Source organism: Mobula hypostoma, chromosome 2 (genome assembly GCF_963921235.1).
Source record: "Mobula hypostoma chromosome 2, sMobHyp1.1, whole genome shotgun sequence".
Taxonomy (NCBI): domain Eukaryota; kingdom Metazoa; phylum Chordata; class Chondrichthyes; order Myliobatiformes; family Myliobatidae; genus Mobula; species Mobula hypostoma.
In genome coordinates this window covers 104483802-104496007 of record NC_086098.1, presented here as the reverse complement: position 1 = coordinate 104496007, position 12206 = coordinate 104483802, and positions in this window count along the sequence as shown.

Sequence of the window (12206 nt, the reverse complement as noted above, 5' to 3'; positions counted from 1 at the left end):
GGCCATGGCACTTAAATGACTGGATCAGAAAATCTAATGATGATGTTCACTCCTAGGAACTTAATGCTCTCAATCCTCTCAACTTCAGCACCATTGATGAGTACAGGGGCATGAACATCACTCTTCTTCTTGAAGCTAATGACCAGCTCTTTTGTTTTCTAACATTGAGGGAAAGTTTATTGCCATGACACCATGTTACTAACCTCTTTAATTCTTTCCTGACTCTGACTCATCATTATTTGAGACACAGCCCACTATGGTGGTATTATGTGCAAAAGTAGGTGTAGTTAGAGCTGAATCTGGCCATGTATTCATGATTGTACAAGGAGTCGAGTTGGGGGCTGAGGACACAGCCTTGTAGGTTGCCAGTGTTGAGAATAATCATGGTGGAGTTTATACTGCCTGTCCTCACTAATTGCAGTCTGTTTGCCAAGAAGTGGAGGATCTATTTCCAGTGGGAGATGTTGACTCCCAGATCTCAAAGTGTGATGATGAGTTTACTCGCTATTATACTATTTAAGGCAGGGTTGTAGTCATCAAACTATAGTTTAAATATCTTTACTTTCCAGATGCTGCAGGAATGAGTATACAGCCAGGGAGATGGTGTTCACCATTTACATTACCTGTTTCAGCAGTAGGTGAATTACAGTGGGTCAAGTTGTCTGGGAAGCTAAAGTTAATCGAATACCATTACGAAGCTCTTGAAGCACTTCATGCTTGTGGATATCAGAGCCACTGGGTGGTAGTCATTAAGGCACATTACCTTATCATGTTACCTTGGGAAGTCAAATAAGGTAGAATATATGCATACAGTAAATGGCAGGACCCTAAAGAATACTGATCAATAGAGAAATTTTGGGGTACAAATCCATAGGTCTCTGCAAGTGGACAGGGTGATGAAGATATCAGGCATGCTCATTTTTGAAGCTTGAGACCTATGACTAGGTACATCATACATATTACAACTCTACAAAACACTGGTAAGGCTGCCCTTGGATTATTGTGTGCATTTCTGGAAGGATGTAGTTATACTGGAGAGTGTGCAGAAGAGATGGTCAGTAAATAATTTTATGGGAGAAACGGAGAAGCGTGAAATCTTTGTCCCTCTGAAAGGGTTTCAAAAACAAGTGTGAGAAGAATGAATTTTAAAGAGGATCCGAGAGGAATGTTATTTTTTGAAGAGTGGAGAGTCCTGGAATGCATTCTCAAGGGAGATGGTGTATATAATTATGATCAAAATGTTTAAGAGACATTTAGACAAGCATTTGAATAGTCAAGGCATAGAGGGATGTGAATCTAATGCAGGCAAATGGGATTTGTGTAGATAGACAGGTAAGAGGTATGTTTCTGTGCTGTATTGCTCTACAGTTCCCAGCCAAACTGATAGCTTTCTAATTAAATCTGCTGAAAAAATATAAAGATGTGACAGAACTGAATCACCAGTGGCCTCATTCTATGCGTACATATTGGCATTTAGGACTACATTAATCATTACAGATACTGAAACTGAAAATACAAGTTATGATCTGCGTTGTGGGATCTGTCTTGGATGGCATTGAGCTCCTTGAGAGTAGGGTCCCTCAACGTCAGCAAGACAAAGGAATTGGTTGTTGACTTCAGAAGGAGTAGCCGACCGCAGGACCCCATTTACATTGGTGGTGCACAAGTGGAACAGGTCAAAAGCTTTAAGTTCCTCGGGGTCAATACCACTAATGACCTGATTTGGTCTAACCAAGCAGAGTCCACTGCCAAGAAGGCCCACCAGCACTTTTACTTCCTGAGAAAGCTAAAGAAATTTGGCCTGTCCCTTAAAACCCTCACTAATTTTTATAGATGCACCATAGAAAGCATTCTTCTAGGGTGCATCACAACCTGGTATGGAAGTTGTCCTGTCCAAGACCGGAAGAAGCTGCAGAAGATCGTGAACACGGTGCAGCACATCACACAAACCAATCTTCCGTCCTTGGACTCACTTTACACCGCACGCTGTCGGAGCAGTGCTGCCAGGATAATCAAGGACACGACCCACCCAGCCAACACACTTTTCATCCCTCTTCCCTCCGGGAGAAGGCTCAGGAGCTTGAAGACTCGTACGGCCAGATTTGGGAACAGCTCCTTTCCAACTGTGAGAAGACTGATGAACGGATCCTGACCCGGATCTGGGCTATACCCTCCAAATATCCGGACCTGCCTCTCAGTTTTTTTGCACTACCTCATTTTCCATTTTTCTATTTTCTATTTATGATTTATAATTTAAATTTTTAATATTTACTGTTGATTTGTACTACAGGGAGCGTGAAGCGCAGAATCAAATATCGCTGTGATGATTGTACACCCTAGTATCAATTGTTTGGTGACAATGAAGTATAAAGTAGGGTTTGCACTTATTCAGGCAAATGGGCAGTATTCTATCACACTCCCAGCTTGTTCTTTGTAGATGATGGTAATACTTGAGGTGTAGTCTTGCCAATGTTATCTAGGTCTTGCTGCATGTATTTACTGAGAAGTTAGAACTGAAATTGTACATTATGTAATAATTAAGGGACATAATTCTTATCTTAATCTGGAAGGAGAAAAACACATACAAGATGGTTACACCTAAACGTACTGTCCTGAGGAGTCATAGAGTCAAACAGCATGGAAACAAGTCTTATGGGCCAAATGTATTTATGCTAACCAAGATTACCATCTAAGCTAGTCCCACTTGCCTGAATAGGGCCAATATCTCTCCTTCCCTACACACGTACCTGCCTCAACCACTTTCTTTGGCAACTCAATCCACATACTGGGGCAGAGCAATCAATACAATTTTTCTTTATGAAGTATCATTCCAACCATATTTATTGAAGCCTGATGCTTCAATTTTACTGGAGTCCCTTGATGCCACAGTCAAAGGTCAAAATCACTCTTTCTTAGGTCTGGAATTCCGGTACCAGATGGTGATTCAACTGGTAAGTCTCAGTGGTGCTCCTGCAAAAATTGATTAGAACGGGGGAGAGGTGGAGACAATGCTACATCAAGTCTGCAGCATGAATGAGATATGGATGTTTCAGGGAACATTCAACATTGGCAGAATTTGAAGAACAGATACAACAGGATCACTGAAACATAGCAAGAATATTTCCCCATCTATTTTGTTTTAGTTGAAAACTAACACCTGCCTGGATTTCAGGAAGGCATTTAAAACTGAAGCACTTGTGTATTTGATATTGAAATTTTTCAACGTTTTTTCCTTCTTGACTCCAATTATAAAAATCTACATTTAACATACACTTTTACTTTATGAGGTACACTTGTACACCTGCTCTTAATACAAATATATAATAAGCCAATCAGGTAGCAGCAACTCAAAGCATAAAAGCATGCAGGCGTGGTCAAGAGATTCATTGGTTGTTCAAACCAAACATCAGAATGGGGAAGAAATATGATCAAAGTGACTTCACCTGTGGAATGATTGTTGGTGCCAGATGGGGTGGTCTGAGTATCTCATAAACTGATTATCTCCTGGGATTTTCACAGTCAACAATCTCTAGGATTCACAGAGAATGGTGTGAAAAACAAAAGAAAAATCCAGTGAGCACCAGTTCAGTGGGTAATGAGTGAGATCAGAGGAGAATGGCCAAACTGGCTCAGGCTGACCGGAAGGCAATAGTAATTCAGATAACCAGGCATTACAACAGTAGTGTGGTGAAGTGCATCTCTGAAAGCACAACACCTTGAATCTTGAAGTGGACACACTACAGCAGTAGAAGACCACACTAGGTTCCACTCCAGTCTTAATTAATTGGCCACTAAGTGTAGATCAAAGTGGTAGATGGCAGGATCGTCCTACCAGGGGAAGTGGTAAAAACAGATGATATCCCATTTATGAGGCATTAACTGGCACATGAGTGGACAGAGAACAGAGAATATAGACAATGCGCAGGCGGGTGGAAATAGTTTAAATTGGCAATGTGGTTGACATTAATGCTGTCAATAGTGAGGGAGGAGAAGATGGCAGCGCGATGCAGCGTGTGCAGCCATTCTGAATTATATTGATTATGTGCTAACTAGGGGGCTGTGCACAATACGGATTTGATGGACCCTGCTGTGAGAAGCACGGAGGAACACCTGGAGTAACTTCTGAAATGCCTGCTTCGCTGCCGCTGCTACTGTGCGATCGAGAATCTCTGGAGATGAAGGCCCCAAATCCTCGGCTTTGCCTATTGCCTGTTACTGGGGCTGGGGTCGAAGTGCTCGGCAGAGATGGTGCTCAGTGCTCGGTGTCGGAGAGCTGGTCGGAGGCTCGGAGTTTTCGGACGGACTCAGAGTCGGACTATGGTCGGATGCTTCCAGTATGCTACATCGGCAAGTTGGTGTGAGATGATGGGACTTTCAAGAGACTTTGAGACTTTTACCATGCCATGGTCTGTTCTTATCAAATTACAGTATTGCTTTGCATTGTTGTAACTATATGTTATAATTATGTGGTTTTTGTTAGTTTTTAAGTCGGATTGCCATGTGTTTCCGTGATATCATTCTGGAAAAACATTGTATCATTTCTTAATGCATGCATTACTAAATGACAATAAAAGAGGACTGTGTGTTCTCATAACCTAATCTAAAATATAGTGCCAAAATACCCTTACCCCAAAAAAATTGCAAAAGAAGAGTTTTATGGTCATTTCTTGTACTTTCAGACATACAGAACAATATATCAAAAGTTGGACAAAAACAGAGCACGGGAAAGTAAAAAAAAACTGATGTTAAAAAATGGCTGCCAGTGAAAAGAATTGGACCCATACCTGTCTTATTTTGCTATATTTCACTGTTTCTAACATTGGTAGTGCCATAATTGTGGTATAAAATGTGAATGGGAAGACCCGCAGGGTGTGTTTTATCGCCAGAACTATGAACTATTATTTCATGATGATAATATAATGTCCTGTCATGACTTCATGACATATTCATAGTATTTTAATGGTTATTGCAACTGTTAATCCAAATGTCTTATTGTTTCAGTCAATTTAGGTTTCCCTACCAATGTTCTCTCTGACTTTGACTCCATATTTGAGGTTTTAGCACTTCATAAACTACAGTGCTGCCATCTTCATGCATATTTGAAAGTTAAAACAAAAGAAAAATCTTAATCATGATAATCATATTGACGCTATATTATTATTATTATTATCATTACAGTCAATGACGTTTCTTTTAAATTTTCAGGTGGTAGAAAATGAGCTCAAGCAAAGAAACCTGCCCTTTATGCTAAAGGGCACTGGACTGTGAGGAGGCAGTGGAAGTTCGTGAAAAAGGAGCTGAAGGTATCAACCGTGCTAGCATTGAAAGAGGCGTCAACATCAGAGTCGAAGCTGGAACTAGTGTGCACAAAACATGTCGTGTTAACCACATAAATAAAAAGGACATTGCTTCGAGCAAGAAAGATCAGACAGATTCTGCTCAATCAGTAAAAAGGAACACCCGTGGTTCCTTGGGACCATATGACAGTAAAACACATTGCTTTTTCTGTGGAACTTAAGAAGTTACGAAAAGAGACAGAAAACGAAATAGTGCAGTTATAGCTATGTGAAGACAGACGTGTTCGTTGAAACAATATTGGTTCATTGTAAAACACAGGGGAATGAATGGGCCATTGCTGTTCAAGGCCACATCGAGTATTTTGGAGGTGACCTTCATGCGGCCAACTGTGTTTACCACCAGTCATGTAATGTTAATTTTTGCACAATGCAGAAAATTCCAAAACAGTTCAGGTCAGTCAATTCTGCCAAACGATGAAAAATTGGACGACCAAAGGACAGTGATCAGGATGAGGCATTTGAAAAGGTTTGCACATTCCTGGAGGAAAACGATGAAGAACAGCTAATGATATCGGACCTTGTCGCTAGAATGGGAGAATACTTGTGTGATAGCAAATCCGCAGCGTATGGAAATCAGTACCTCAAGGAGAAGCTTCAAGAACAATAGGGAGACTCTATATTCGTGGCTGAGGGCAAGGGTGTCAAAAACAATATGACTTTTAGGGAAAAGACCTGTCAGATTCTTCGTGATTACTACAATCCACCTCGGGAAGATGACGAGGAAGCACAGAAATGAGCAATTCTACTAACCGCAGCAAAACCTATCAAAAGTGACATAAAAACAACAGTTGCACCACTGGGGGATACATATCCAACTCCGGCAGAACTTCAACTTGCGGCTGCATTGGATTATGTCCCAGCAAGTTTACGATTCTTGCTGCAGCATCTGTTTGTTGGGAAGGATACGTCCAGAAAGGTTGCTGGTATTGGGCAAGCAGTGCATCCAAGGGCTGTAATTGTACCATTACAGCTTGGTGTGGCGGTGAAAATGCACCACTTGTATAGGTCATGATTCTTGATCGATAGTCTTTCCACCATGGGGTTTTCTTCATCTTACTCAGAAGTGCAAAGGTTCACAGTGAATGCAGCTTGTTCACTTGCTCCGGATGTGTTGGGTAGTGACATGGACATTCTTGATATGTCCCTGTTATTTCTGGAGACGATGTGGACCATAACATTATAACCTTGGATGGAAAGGGTACCTTCCATGGGATGGGCAGTACAAATGCAACTTTCATTCCAGGAACTACTGTTATTTGAAAAACATTGGTGAAAAGAGCATTCATTAAAACATCAGGTTTAAAAAATTTGCAATTTGATGGTTATTAGTCAGATTTTTGACTTTTTTCTGCTGGCGGCCATCTTGTTTTTTGATGTCATTTTTGGAGACTTTCCCGTGTGTCAAAATTGTCCAACTTTTGATATGTTGCTCTTCACATCGAATAGTACAATAAATGATCATAAAATGTTTTTTTGCAATTTTTTGGGGTTAGGTGGTACATTGACCCGCCTACACAGACCTTGTGGAACAAAAGCCTGTTCCAGTGCTCAACTGCTCTTTTCTTTGCCTGCAAATTATACCAAATTTAAAGAGGTGACAAATGATGAATGGAGAATTTCAGTGCAGTGAGGTGTTAATTTGGCATCTGTTTAACAACACAATAAATAGAGGCATGAGTAGAATGCACAGCTAGTGCTGTGTGGGACCTTTCCCAGGAATGTACACAGTTCATGGCAGGACCCTTAACAGCATTGATTTACAGAGGGATTTTGAGGTCCAAATACATAGCTCCCTACAAGTGGTTGCACTATTAGATAGAGTGGTAGAGAAGGTATTTGACATGCTTGGCTTTATTAGTTGATGCATTCAGTTCAAGAATCAGGAAGCTATGATGCAGCTTTATAAAGCTGGGGTTCAGCCACATCTGGAGTATTTAATTCAATTCTAGTTAACTCATTTCAGAAGGATGTAAGGATTTGGAGATGTTGCCTAGATTAGAAGGTATGTGCTGTAAGGAGAGGTTGGACAAATTTGAACTGGCAGGGGCTGACAGGAGACCTAACAGTAGTTTATAAGATCACTGGAGGTGCAGAGAGACGGCCAGTATCTCTCTGCTCAGAGTCAAATCATGTAATATAAGAGGGGCAAGTTCAAAGGAGATGCGTGGGGCAAGCCTTTTCTTTTTATAGAGAGTAGTGATAGCCTAGACCTTCCAGGTTGGTTGATAAAGCAGCGGTTCCCAACCACCGGGCCGCAAAGCATGTGCTACCTGGCCGCGAGGAAACGATATGAGTCAGCTGCACCTTTTCCTCATTTCCTGTCATGCACTGTTGAACTTGAACATAGGGTTGCCAACTGTCCCATATTTGCTGGGACATCCAGTATATTGGGCTAAATTGTTTTTTCCCGTATTTCCCCCGTTAAGGTAGAGCGTTCCTATGAAACCTTTCGTACCGAAATGGTGTGAAGCAAAGAAGCAATTACCATTAATTTATATGGGAAAAATTTTTGAGCGTTCCCAGACCCAAAAAATAACCTAACAACTCATACCAAATAACCCATAAAACCGAAAATAAATAACACTAACATATAGTAAAAGCAGGAATGATATGATAAATACACAGCCTATATAAAGTAGAAATAATGTATGTACAGTATAGTCAGAAAGATGAAGGCAAAAGTAATTTGTGGGGGGACAAATTGGCACGTACGCGCATGCGCGCACAGGTGCCCGCGCAAGGCTTTATGGTCATGGTAGTCTTTCCTGGGGTAAAGTGTCCTGAGATTTGACTGCTACTTTTGTCCCTTATTTGGGAGTGAGACAGTTGGCAACCCTAACTGTAAAAGACATGTTGAGGTGAGTTTAACCCTACTTGAACACTCCCCCCGGTTGGCCCGTCCGCAAGAATATTATCAATATTAAACCGGTCTGTGGTACAAAAAGGGTTGGGGACCCCTGTGATAAAGGTATTTTTAAAAAAACCTTTAGGTAGGCACGTAAATGTGCGGAAAATGAAGGGATATGGACCTTGCATAGGCAGGAATTAGTTTAAAGTTTAAAGTAAATTTATTATCAAAGTACATATATGTCACCATAAACAACCCTGAGATTCATTTTCTTGTGGGCATACTCCATAAATCCATAATAGAATAATAACCATAATAGAATCAATTAAATACCTCACCAACTTGTGCATTCAACCAGTGTGCAAAAGACAACAAACTACAAATGCAAAAATAATGAAAAGAAGAACAAAAATACTAATTAACAAAAAAGCAGTAAATATTGCAAACATGAGATGAAGTCCTTGAAAGTGAGTCTATAATTCGTGGGCTGAATGATAGGCCAAGTGAAGTTGAGTGAAATTATCCCCTTTGGTTCGTGAGCCTGATGGCTGAGGTGTAATAACTGTCCCTTAACCTGCTGTACCTTCTTCCTGATGGCAACAGTGAGAAGAAAGCATGACCTGGGTGGTGGGGGTCTCTGATGATGGATGTTGCTTTTCTGTTATAATATTCTGTGTAGATGTGCTCAATAGTAGGGAGGGCTTTACCATGATGGACTGGGCCGTATCCACTACCTTTTGTAGGATTTGATGTTCAAGGGCAGTGGTGCTTCCATAACAGGCTGTGGTGCAACCAGTCAATATACTCTCCACACAAAAGTATTGAAGTTGGCCAAAGTCTTAAATGACATGCCGAATCTTTGCAACCTCCTAAGGAAGTAGAGGTGCCAATATGCTTTATTCATAATTGCACTTACATGCTAGGCCCAGGACAGGTCCTCTGAAAGGATACCACCAAGAAATTTAAAGTTGCTGACCCTCTCCACCTCTGATCCTCTGATGACAGCTGGATCATGGACCTCTGATTTCCTCTTCCTGAAGTCAATAATCAGCTCCTTGGTCTTGCTGACATTAAGTCGGAGGTTGTTTGTTGTGGCACTACTCAGCCAGACTTTCAATCTCCCTCCTATATGCTGATTCATCACCATCTTTGATTTGGCCTACAGTATCATCAGCAAACTTGAATATGGCTTTGCAGCTGTGCTTAGTCACATAGTCATAAGTGTAAAATGAATGGAGCAGGGGACTTAAGCACACAGCCTTGTAATTCACCTGAGCTGATGGAGATTGTGAAGGAGACGTTGCAGCCAATTGAAACGGCACGTGAGGAAATCGAGGATCCAACTGCACAAGGAGGCACTGAGGGCAGGGTCTTGGAGCTTATTGATTAGTTTTGAGGGGATGATAGGATTGAATACCAAAGAGTTGATAGAGAGTATATTGATGTATGCATCTTTACTGCCTAGAAGTTCCAGTGTTGAGTGAAGAGCTGAAGGGGTAGCATCTACTGTGGATCTGTTGCTTCAGCAGGCAAATTGAAGCAGATCCAATTGCTTCTCAGGTAGGAGTTAATATGATTCATCACCAACATCTCAAAATACTTCATCACTGTGGATGTTAAGTGCTAATTTAGAAGATGTTTAATTAGTTGGGTGCAACATCAGAGGCCAAAGGGACTACTCATGTGCTGTATTAATCTATGTTCTCAAGTCCTGGACTGCCACATAGGTATGAAGTGTCATTATCTAGAAAAGGCCACTTCATGAGCATATGACCAGTTGGAGGTGGTGTATGTGAATCTCTGCCTCTCCTGGGAGGGCTGTTTAGATCTTTGGCTGACGGAGAGGTAGAAACAAATATGCAGACACAGCGATGTCCCACTTGAAAACAGAAAGGGGTAGGAAGAGAAGATTTGGCCGGTGGTGAAATCCCACTGGAGCTAGCAGAAATCGTAATGGATGTCGTGTTGGATGTGGAGGCTGGTGGGGTGAAAGGTGAAGACCCTGGAGAGTTGGGGAGGTGGTGGTAAGAGCATACATGTTGGAAATGGAGGAAGTCCATATGAAGACTCCATCAATTACAGAAAAGAGAAATCATTTTCTGAAGGAGGGCATATCATATATTCTAGAAGTGAAAGCTTCATCCTGAGAGAGTTAAACTGAAAAGGGGATGGCATCCTTACAGGATAGGAGATGTACTTGAGCTAGTTGCAAGAATCCAAAGGTTTATAGTATATATTGATGGATGGTTTCTCTTCTGAGATGGAGACTGAGAGGTCCAGAAGAAGTGTCAGAAACAGTCCAGATAAATTTGAGAAAAAGGAGGAAGATGATGACTGATGAGTTCTGCACAAGTTGTTTGCACCGTTAGTGATAAACAGAGAGTAAGAGGTGGAAAATTTCTTAAATGCATTTATTTTAATGCTAGGAGCATTATAAGAAAGGTGGATGAGCTGAAAGCATGGATTGACACCTGGAAGTATGATATGGTAGCTATTAGTGAATCATGGTTACAGGAGGGGTGTGATTAGCAACTAAATATTCCTGGATTTCATTGCTTCGTGTGTGATAGAATCGGAGGGACAAGAGTGGGAGGTGTTGCAATGCTTGTCAGAAAAAAATTACAGTGGTGTTCTGGCAGGATAGATTAGAGGGCTCATCTAAGGAGGCTATTTGGGTGGAATTGAGGAATGGAAAAAGTGTAGTAACGCTTCTAAGGGTGTATTATAGACCACCAAAAAGGGAGCGAGAATTGGAGGAGCAAATTTGTAAGGAGATAGCAGATATTTGTAGTAAGCACAAGGTTGTGATTGTGGGAGATTTTAATTTTCCACACATAGACTGAGAAGCCCATACTGTAAAAGGGCTGGATGGTTTGGAGTTTGTAAAATGTGTGCAGGATAGTTTTTTGCAGCAATACATAGAGGTACCAACTAGAGAAGGGGCAGTGTTGGATCTCCTGTTAGGGAATGAGATAGGTCAGGTGACGGAAGTTTGTGTTGGGGAGCACTTCGGGTCCAGTGATCACAATGCTATTAGTTTCAATGTAACTATGGAGAAGGATAGGTCTGGACCCAGGTTTGAAATTTTTGATTGGAGGAAGGATAAATTTGAGGAGATGGAAAAGCATTTAGAAGGAGTGGATTGGGACAATTTGTTTTATGGGAAGAATGTAATAAAGAAATGGAGGTCATTTAAAGGTGAAACTTTGAGAGTACAGAATCTTTATATTCCTGTTGGGTTGAAAGGAAAGGTTAAAAGTTTGCGAGACCCATGGTTTTCAAGGGATATTGGTAACTTGGTTCAGGAAAAGAGAGATATCTACAATAAATACAGGCAGCTTGGAGTAAATGAGGTGTTCGGAGAATATAAAGAATGTAAAAAGAATCTCAAGAAAGAAATTAGAAAAGCTAAAAGAAGATATGAGGTTACTTCGGCAAGTAAGGTGAAAATAAATCCCAAGGGTTTCTACCGTTATATTAAAAGCAAAAGGATAGTGAGGGATGAAATTGGTCCCCTAGAGAATCAGAGTGGACAGCTATGTGTGGAGCCAAACGAGATGGGGGAAATTCTGAACAATTTCTTTTCTCCGGTATTCACTAAGGAGAATGATATTGAATAGTGTAAGATAAGGGAAACAGGTAGGGAAGTTACGGAAACTATGATGGTTAGAGAAGAGGAAGTACTGGAGCTTTTAAGGCAGCGGTCCCCAACCACCGGGCTGCGGACCAGTACCGGGCCTCAGAGCATGCACTACCGGGCCGCAAGGAAACGATATGATTTGGCGATATGAATCAGCTGCACCTTTCCTCATTCCCTGTCACCCACTGTTGAGCCATTACGCGTGCGTCGTCCATGTCAGCGCGGGGAGGAGATCTACTCCTCGAGCTTGCAAATGACAGCGGGCTGAAAAGTCTGTTTGACATAACATCTCTGCCGGCATCCTGGATCAAAGTCAAGGCTCAATATCCTGAGATAGCCACGGAAACACCGAAAACGTTGC